The sequence below is a fragment of the Camarhynchus parvulus genome, chromosome 2 (assembly GCF_901933205.1).
Source record: "Camarhynchus parvulus chromosome 2, STF_HiC, whole genome shotgun sequence".
NCBI lineage: Eukaryota > Metazoa > Chordata > Aves > Passeriformes > Thraupidae > Camarhynchus > Camarhynchus parvulus.
Window position 1 is genome coordinate 143,004,538 of NC_044572.1, and position 9,685 is coordinate 143,014,222.

The 9,685-nt window shown below is 46.0% G+C and overlaps 1 pseudogene; it reads right to left on the reverse strand.

Moving 5' to 3' along the window:
- Positions 1 to 6,185: 6,185 nt before the first annotated feature.
- On the reverse strand, positions 6,186 to 8,787 carry LOC115912901 (annotated as a pseudogene).
- Positions 8,788 to 9,685: the final 898 nt, after the last annotated feature.

A 9,685-nucleotide genomic window follows, 5' to 3' on the forward strand; every position in this document is an offset into this window, starting at 1 on the left:
AATATTATCCATTTTTCCATGTTTTTGAGTACTTCTTAAATAAAGTCAAAATATCGTTTTTTAAAGTTAAAATGTAGTTAAAATATAGTTTTTTCCACTTTTCTCAAAGGAGATTTATGTCTTCTGAACCAGTGAGGGGAGGGGTCACTTGAATTTGCTTTCTAAAGGGACCCCTTTGGAAGTTTCCTCCCAAATTTGCCCTAAACCAGGACAAATAGTTTTTGGTGACCAATGTGGGGCTTGAGAAAGTGGAAAAAAACCTGTACTGATTACATTTTGGTTTCACTTACTCTATATTGGGATAAAGCAGGATACCCTTCTTTTTAAGGGGCTAACAAAAGCAGAAGCAGCTTAATGGCAAAAGTAACCCAAAGGGATAAATGTCAAAAGCTCCATCTCTTACATTGTAATCCACAGAAGCAAAGTGCGAGATGTCTGAAGAGCAGCTGCCACCTTCACAGCCACATAACCCAGTGGGATGTCACTAGAATTTACTGTTAGAATCTGTCAATATTTCTGTCTCTCTAGAATGTGTTTCCTAGCAGAAAATCTTCAGATAAATCCTGCTGAAATAATTCTTTTGTTTACAGAGAGCACAGACCATAATATCCTGAAGTTTAAAACTCCATGTACCTACCAACATTTTCATTTATTCTGGCATCATGTCTCTTCTAAGATTCAATTAATTCCATAAGGGAGGGCTGTCTAAAGTTTATCTGCCACTTTTAAACATGTGCTTTTCCTCATCTATAATAAAAAAGAGAAAAGCAAATTTAACAGGAAAAAATAGTTATGGAAATCAGAAATCTATTTTATAATGGATCAAAAGAGGACAGTTTGGGGAACCTGAAGATGACTGAGAGGGAGATGCTTAAATCTGGGGGCTAATAGTAGGAAGCAGTAAATTCAGAGAACTGTGTTCTAGGAATAAAACCTTTTAAACTGAAGATTAAATGGACTCTTAACAGCAAGGGAAGTTCTGTAAGAAGGTCCCAGAGAATCATTAAGATTATGAAGTTGAATTATTTCAGTAGAAGAGATTAAATAATGGAAACTTGGAGTGTGATTTTTTCAAGGGGAGATTGTAAGATAGGAAAAGGGTGAGATAGGAGCTTGAAATTAAACCATACATTATCAGGATAAGATCATTCGTTTGGCTTCCTAAAAAGGGGGATGAAAAGAGACAAAACTTGGTGAGTTTGTCACGCTCTTTTCATAGGAGTATTTAATTAGTTCACAGAATACTTTGCAGCTCTACTATTGCCTGTAGGCAGTAGAAAGAAATATTATTTTCTTGCTTGTTGTCTAACTCTGCTTCTGGGAGACAGAGAAAATTGGTTTTCTTCTGAAACATCAGCAATTAGCTGTCACTGGAAAAGTCCCCTGGGCAGAATAGTTTGGTGCATCCGCAACAGCCAGAAGCTTTCCAATATTAGTGCTGTCTCTCTCACATGTTCCTGGCTAAAAAGTGTTCTCATGTTGAGGTTAGGAAAAAATTTCCTGTAACCAGAATCACAAGGACCTTAGGTGACATGTAGCTGCATACATGGGTCTCGAGGTCCTTGACGGTCTCACCCACATCTGTGGACTAAAGTTATTCACCTGCTCAAGTTCATTTTGTACAGAAAAAACCTACCCTACTCTGGATCTTACGTTGCAGGAAAGCAGGACATTGATCAGAGACATACAGGACAAAAGGTAGGAGCTCCTTAAGCTCCTGATGAGGAAAGACGATGGATTTGTGGGTGTTTTGGGCTTTTTTTGTGTTTGGTTTATTGCATTTTTTCTTCATTCCTCCTTCACAATATTTCCTTCTGAAATCACAGGTAAAACTTACTCTCCTTGTTGTTAAAAAATCATTATCACCTCTTTGATGGATCTTAAAAAGCAGACAATTAGTAAAGGAAGAGGACATCATTTTGCTTTTCCAGTTGCTTGGCAGTACTAAACATAAAGTCTCTTGTGCAAGTAGAATATTTGGATTCATCTCTGTTTTCCACTGACAAGGATAGGGAGCAAATACCTTCAGTTTACTTTTACTTCCTAATTATATGATATAAAATTAAAGCAAAACAAAATGCATGAGAAATTTGCAAAGTCCTTTCTCTCCTATAATTTATCACAAAATCCATGCCAGCTACAGCAAGGTAACAAAAAGCTTTTGGTGTATTTTCAGCTTAAAATAGGCACATCCAGATTTATGTTTTATGATGGATGAATTGACATCTTCTTTCCATCAATTGTGTAGGGAATGAAAGATATGGAGAAGTTTCTCACCGAATGCCCAAAGTCTGATCTAAGTCTCAGCAACCTTCATCAGCTCCATGCTTCTGCTACCTAAATAGTATAAATTATTCAGGGGGGAAAAAATCTTGTAAGCTTTGGGTTTCTGGTGGGTCAGGTATCAGAAGGAGACACCCCGTGTTTTTTTTTTTCATAATCACAGTATTGCTCTTCTTTTTTCCAGGACAAAAATTTCATTTTGAAATTTAAAGCGTCCCAGGGTCATGGTTGGTTTCTCTCTTTATCTTTACTGCAAACATCTTTTCTCAGTGTAATGCTAAGGAGGTGGGTTTGCACATATGCATGGGCCCTAATAGCTTGTGACAATCAGAAACACAGAAATCTAGCGACATATTTTGCAAAGGTCTGTAGTTTATACAACATCAAAGTGATATAACAAAAAAAATAGGAGTTATAATTACATCTTATTTTGAATGTAACCAGCATGACATTTTCACTTAAATAAATTTCATGAGACAGAATGTGTTATATTGAATTAACACCTTTACAGACTATGTGCTTTTTAAAGCAAGTACATAAATTTAAAAAATCTTTAAGGACAAAATCCTGCATTTCTTGAAAGTGCAATTTGAAATTTTGTTTTCTAATTTTTCTTCTTTGCCAATGATTTTATTATACTCTTTATGATTTTTTTTTCTCTGAGGGGTCGACTTTCATATTCCATGACAATGATGGGAAAAGCCCTCAGTTATTTCAGTGCTTCATCCAAACTCGGGTGCTTCCTTTAAAAGCTCTCCTTTACTCCTGAGCATTGCCTCCATTGTAAGCATACTGCAAAAGTCAGGTTCCATTAGTGGATTGCAAATTTGTTAGGAACAAGAAAAGAAAAATATTTCTTTGTCTCAGTGCCCGCCCTGTGCCCTCCCACCTCAACAGCCATGCCAGGCCCTGCCTGCTGCCCTCATGGTGGCACTCCTGGCCCTGATGGCCACGCCAGGCCCTGCCTGCTGCCCTCATGGCAGCACTCCTGGTCCCGACGGCTGTGCCAGGTCCTACCTGCTGCCCTCATGGTGGCACTCCTGGCCCCGACAGCTGTGCCAGGCCCTGCCTGCTGCCCTCATGGCAGCACTCCTGGCCCCCAGGGCTCCCCAAGGCCTTCTTGGGGGCACCTTCCTGCGGCCTCAGTCCCTGCACGGGACCCAACAGAGACCTGCAGAGAGGTTTTTCCAAGGGCCTGCAGGGACAACACCAGGGCCATGGCTTCCCACTGACAGAAAGCAGGTTTAGGTTGGCCATGTGGAAGAAATTGTTGCCTTTGAGGCTGTTGAGGACCTGGCCCACGCTGCCCATGGAAGCCATGGCTGCCCCATCCCTGGCAGTGCTCCAGGCCAGGCTGGATGGGGCTGGGAGCAATGTGGCCTAGTGGCAGGAGTGCCCATGGCAGCAGGCTTGGAACAAGACAATTTGTAAGGACCCTTCCAAGCCAAGCCATGATTCTGGGATCATGGGGGCTGGGGGCAGCTGAGCTTCATTTCTGATGAGAACCAGTTCAGCCCTGTAAGTTTGGTTGAGTTCAAGAAGAAATCTCCCCAGTCCAGAATCACAGCGTGTGATATTTATCAACACTATAGGTCTGGCTGAGATCAAGAAAGTCTTGCATGCTCTCGACCCTGCAATATTGCATTTTATTGAAGCAACAGCAAAGCAGTTTCAGGCTTGTCAGTCATAAGTACACTAACTATGGAGTATTAATAGGTGTCCCAACAGAGAGTGAAACTGTCTATGGCTGTATTTCTATACAAAATTATGAGAAATGGGGTATGTATTATATCTATTTTAAAAATATATTTATGCAATAGAAAGTTTGCCTGTCAAATGCAGCAGCTGCAGAGTGCTAATATGTGTCACTAGAGATAGTGTCAGCATATACAGCTAAATTTATATTGTTTGGTTAATATTTTGATGACCTTTACCTGCTATATAAATATTTTCAAATTTAATAAAGTTTTAGTTATAAATATATTTTTCAGTGTAATTATAGAGGAATTCTATAGTTGTATTTTTATTTCATTTGTATATGATTTAGTAAATCATTGTTTTGAATGAAATACGATATGTGTATAATATATATTTTATAAAGATATCTGTGTAATAAAAATCTTGCCTCTCATAAACGCAGCCACAAGAGAGTATTAATATATGTCACCACAGACAGTGATGCTATAGTGTTGTGGTGTGTGGTTTTGAGTGTACTTCGGTCCTAGCAGTCAGTTTTATAACGCTCCCCTATTTTGTATTGTTATAGCATATTTTATTACCAATGGTTGTTCCTTGCCCCGCTGTGTTGTTGGTTTTGCCCTGGTTGCCCATCTCCCCAAAGACCTGCCTTTTTGTTCCTGTTCCTCCTCCCACTGAATGTCAAGCCCTCCCCAAGCCTGCCCCTTTCTCTAGAAACTTCCCTATCAATTTTGTATCCTTCAAAACCCCATTGGTTTGTTTAAGTTGTTCTCCTCTCCTGTGATCCCCTACTGGTTTAAACATTGTGTTCCAAGCCTTGTGTTCCACCCCCAGTTTCTCCCAATTGGCTAAAGATTGAATCCTCCCCTGGGACCTCCACTGCTTATAAATTGGTGTGTGGATTTGACTCCGTGTTTTTCTGTCCCTCACTCTCTGGGGAATAAGCAGATTTGGAAAAACATACAGAAGACCTCTCCCTGTTCCTTGTCCTTACTCTCAGCACAGTCTATCCCCAATACAGTCCACCCATGCCATAGAGCAGCTGTGCCCTACAGCCACACCCTGGATTCGACCGCTTTCTGGGGGCAGCCCACTCTCACTGACGGTGTCGGGAGTGAATTGGGCTGAAGAAATCCGGCACTACAACACTATAGATTTGCTATATCATTTTATAAAATACTATGGTAACTAATAAACTATCAATATAATATGTAGCCATTAAAAACACATTTGTGAATAAAATCTTCCTAATTATATATGTTGTGGCGTGGCCGCTTTGCTTTTGTGTTTGTAAAATTTAAGGTTTAAAGTTATATTTTAATGTTGTTTTAATATTCAGTTGGTATGCTCCAGTTTCCCCCTGGTTTTGTTACAAATGGTTCTGTCTTAGGCTCCCTCCCCACCTTCCCCCTCTGCAGTTCTCTGCTAATCCCACAGTTGCCTTGGAAACTCCCGCTATTTTGTATCCGCTGTTGTGTCAATCCCTAGCCCCTCCTTAGTTGCCATGGTTTCTTAGTTGACCCCTCCTATGTTCCCAGGGCAACCTCCCTGTCCATCACCCTCTGCCACTCCCAGTCCCTAGAATCTTCCCCTCTAGGCTGAGGGTGATTGGTGCAGGGGTTGCTGTCCCTCCCCAACTCGCTTCCCATTCGTTGTTCATTTTTGTCAGTCAGTTGGTTCTGTTCTGTTACTGGCCGGGGGGCGGGTTTACTCCTCCCCTCTGGTCCTCCTTAAAACCTCATGTTGTCCACACTCTCTCTGGCAGATCTTTGCAGCCCCTAGCCGTCCCTGTCAGTCCCTCTCCTAATAAACATTTCCTGGTCCGAAGAACTGCTGCCTCTTTCGCCTGGTCCTTGCTGCCTTCGCTTTGCTCGCTGCCGTAGCCTGCCTCCCGGGGAGACGCCTTCTCTCACCCTGCCGTGAGAGAGGTCTCCCTAGCCAGCCGATCACGCTGACCACTCCCTGCCTGGAGCGAGGGCCGAGTGGCCACGCAGCTGGCCCAACCAGCTGTGGCGTGCTTTCTTGTGGAGCGTGCCAGGCTCAATGTCACACGCGGCCACAATATACACACACGCTATAGCTATATATTCATCTGTCTACCTGTCTCTGTAGCACGTGAATTCCTGTCTTTGCCACAGCACCGTGAGCTCCTTCTCTGCCACCAGCTGCCAGCCCCACGAGCACAGCTCTGAGCACGAGCCCTGCTAACAATGGCTACAGGCCAGCACTCCTGGCAGGCGATGGTGCAGATCAAGGGAGGTTTCCATTGCCTGGGAGTGGGCAGTCCAGTCCTGTGTCAGGAGGTGGAAGAGGTTGGGTGGCTCAGCTGTTCGTACATCTGGGGCAAACTGATCTCCTCCAGAAGCCTCTGGTTGCACACAGTAAAATTCTCCAAGGGTTTCTCTTCCAGGGATAATCCAGCTGCTCCAGGATATCTGCAAGCTGAGGCACAAAGTATCTCCTGTGCCACTACGACACTGGCACTGTGTTCAGCAGGCACATGACGATGATCTTGATGGAATATATGGAGAAGTCTTGCACGCAAGAACACTGGCCAAGAGCTTCAGGCATTTGAGGAGGGAGCTGTCCTGGGGGCCTGCCTGGCCATGTACCTGCGGACCTTGATCTCTGCCACAGCGTAGGTCTCAGCACATTGTGCTTGGAGTGTAGGGCCCTCGAGGCCAGCTGCTCACAAAGAAGTCTGAGAAGCCTGGCTGCATCCCAAAGAGCATCTTAACCCAGAAGCTTTGTTCTTCGTTGGTCAGCCTGAGTATGCAGGAGCGTTTGGAGGGCAGCAGCACTAAAGACCAACTGTGTGACCAGGGCAAACGCCACCAGGTTGATCTCACCAGTGCGCAGAACCAGTGGACAGTTTTCCTCACATCGAGGTGGGAGTGGTGCACAGGATGTCTAGGAGGTTGAACTGCCACGTCATCCTCCTAACCACCTCACAGTGGTGCAGGAGGCACAGCAGGTGTGCCCCCATTTGCTCCCTCAGACAGGTGTATTACAGCTCCACACGGACATGGAAGTTTCTTGCCAGGCCTCTGCCGCTCAGTGTCAGGTGGAAGGTGTGGTGTCCATAAGGAGTAAGAGTACCAGCACACAGTACACGACTTCTCCTCATGGGTAGTCCAACTGTGAAAGGCATTGCCAAAAGCAATGGCTCCTTGCAGCACCAGGAAGACATGTTCTTCTCAAGACACACCTGAGGACACCTGCGAGGTTGTCTGCTGGAGTCCTTGCCCGAAATTCCCGGCCAGCAAACGGGCAGCACACGTCCAGCAGTCCTGGGGGTGGCTAGCAGCAGCAGCAAGCGATAGCTCCGGCGTGGAGACGAGCTTGGCAAACCAGCCACCTGAGGTCGCGACCTCCCGCGTCAAGGCGGTCGGCTTCGCGCCTCAACCCTCGGACGAGGGAATAAATCAGGCCGCCAGTGAAGCCAGCGAATGGACAAAAAGGAGGCAGCAAACAACCTCAGCAAAACAGCATTGGTTTATTGACCAACAGGGGAGGGAGCGAACCAGGGAAAGGCTGAGGAAGTTTGCCGAGGAGAATAAGGTGCAACACGCTTAAATGCAGAATGGGAGGACCCAGGCTAGACAAAGGGAATTGGACACACAGGGAGAAAGGCAGAGCATGAGACCAATGGGGCATGTAGAGAGGAGGGACAAAGGTGTGGCCGGAGCTCAAGGACCAATCCCGACCCAGCCAGAGAAGAACCCTCTGGAACATGGGCCGGGTTGGGGGGTAACTGACACTTGTAAGGAGAGGTGGGCATACACGATAGACAAGGGAACTAGGGTGCAGATTGGTTGACATGAGGAGAGAGAGAGCGAGTGACAGGGGCAGCTTACTCAACCAGGGGAGGGACTGGCAAGGAACGAACCAACTTTGAAACAGGATGAAGGGGAGGGGGGTGGAACAAACCATCAAACAGTACATGAAACCAAACCCGTACAATAATTGAAAACCATGAAAAAACGGACGCACCGCAACAGTTGTCCATCAGGGACAATGCTGTCCTCTCACAGCCTGTCTGTTGGTCTTGTATGGGCTACTTAATGTGCTCCTCTAGAACCCATCCCAAATCGTAATTCCCATGTCTTGTCCTCTTCCTCTTCCTCATTCTCCTCCTGGCCACTGCTCTGTGCCTGACGGCTTCTTTGCATAAAGCACAGTGCCAAAAGAAAGAGCAGGAGCCCAGCAAATACCCAGACCTGTCAGTGCTGCAAGGCAGACCAGAGCAGGTCTCCCCAGGATTTGCTGCTCAGCTTCAGCATGAGCTGCTCCAGCTTCCACTCTAGCCAAATCCTCTCCTGTTCCTGAAGCTTCACATGCGCCTCCATTCGCAGACGTGTCACCTCATCCAAACCATCACCTGCAGGCTGCGGGTACTGGGCAAGGCTTTGCAAGTGCAAGAACCAGAATACCTGTGAATCCATGGCCTGCAGGAAGATGGAGAGAAGGCCTCAAGTGGCACTGGGAGGAACGCGGCTGTCACTGGGGACAGCAGGGATGTGAATCCCAGGGATCTGGGGGCAGGAAAGATGGGTCCCTGGAGAGCTGGCATGCAGCAAGGCCTGTCCTGCTGCCCAGCAGCAGCAGCAGCAGTGTGCCCTGCCCAAGGATCTCCAATGAGGGGCTGTCCCTGCATGCAGGGGGAGGAGTCAGCCCTGGTAGTGTTTCTGCCCCAGCCCAGCCTCCCCACCACGTGTGCACTCACTGTTTGCCCAAGCAATGCAGGGCCAGCGTTACCTGCTGAGGCCTTCTATATGCGCCCCCATAGTGACATGGTGCCCCCATGGTGTCACAGGTGCCACAGCACATGACAGTCAGTCCTGCCCTTCATCCCCACCCTGGGTCAGCCACTCAGAGTGGCTGGAAACAAACAAAGCCCCTACAGCAGTACAGTGCAGGCCCACCAAGCATAAACGGGCCCCCAGGGGCTCCTTCCACATAGCAGCAGAAACCCTTTGAACTCTTATCAAATGTAAAATGGGCTGACACGACCCTTGGATGCTTTGCTCGCTTGAGATCTCCTCCTGTGGGACGGCATCAGTTCCCTCAGCACTGACATCTCTGCTTGAGGCTTTGCTCTTAGGCAACCCCTGGGTGTGTGGCAGTGAATATCCTGGTGGTGGGGAAGGGGCCTCTGCCTGGCAGCCTCTTTCTTCCTGCTGTGCCATTGTGAGAGGACATTGTCTTACAGTGAGCATTAAGTATTTTTTGAGTAAGGTCTAGGGTGATTATTGATATCTTTTGAGCAATGTGGTTTTTAATCTGTCTTCTTTATTTCTCCCCTTTTTCTATACACTGAGTTTGTTGAGAATAGACAGTCCTGCACAGCATTAGTTTCAGGCTTGCTGGACATATAGTGGGTCTATTACATTGTAGTGGCAATAGGGTCAAGTCCAATCAACCTGAGAAACCATACTCTCTAATCATTGCTATCACTGGGAAAAAGATATGCAGACAAAAAATCATGGACCATATTGATCTTCTTTATGGAAATGATCGAAGTGGCATTTGTGTTGTCCAATTGTCAAGTTGCCAGCTGAGTGACTGATCATCATACCTGCTCCCTTGCTGTTCAGGACAGAGCAGTAATTTCAGCAGTGAAGAGAATTATGTTTCTCTTCTATGTAAAAAGATACTTTTGCATCTGATGAGTCTGTAAAAATGCGTGGAATAAAAGTTTAAA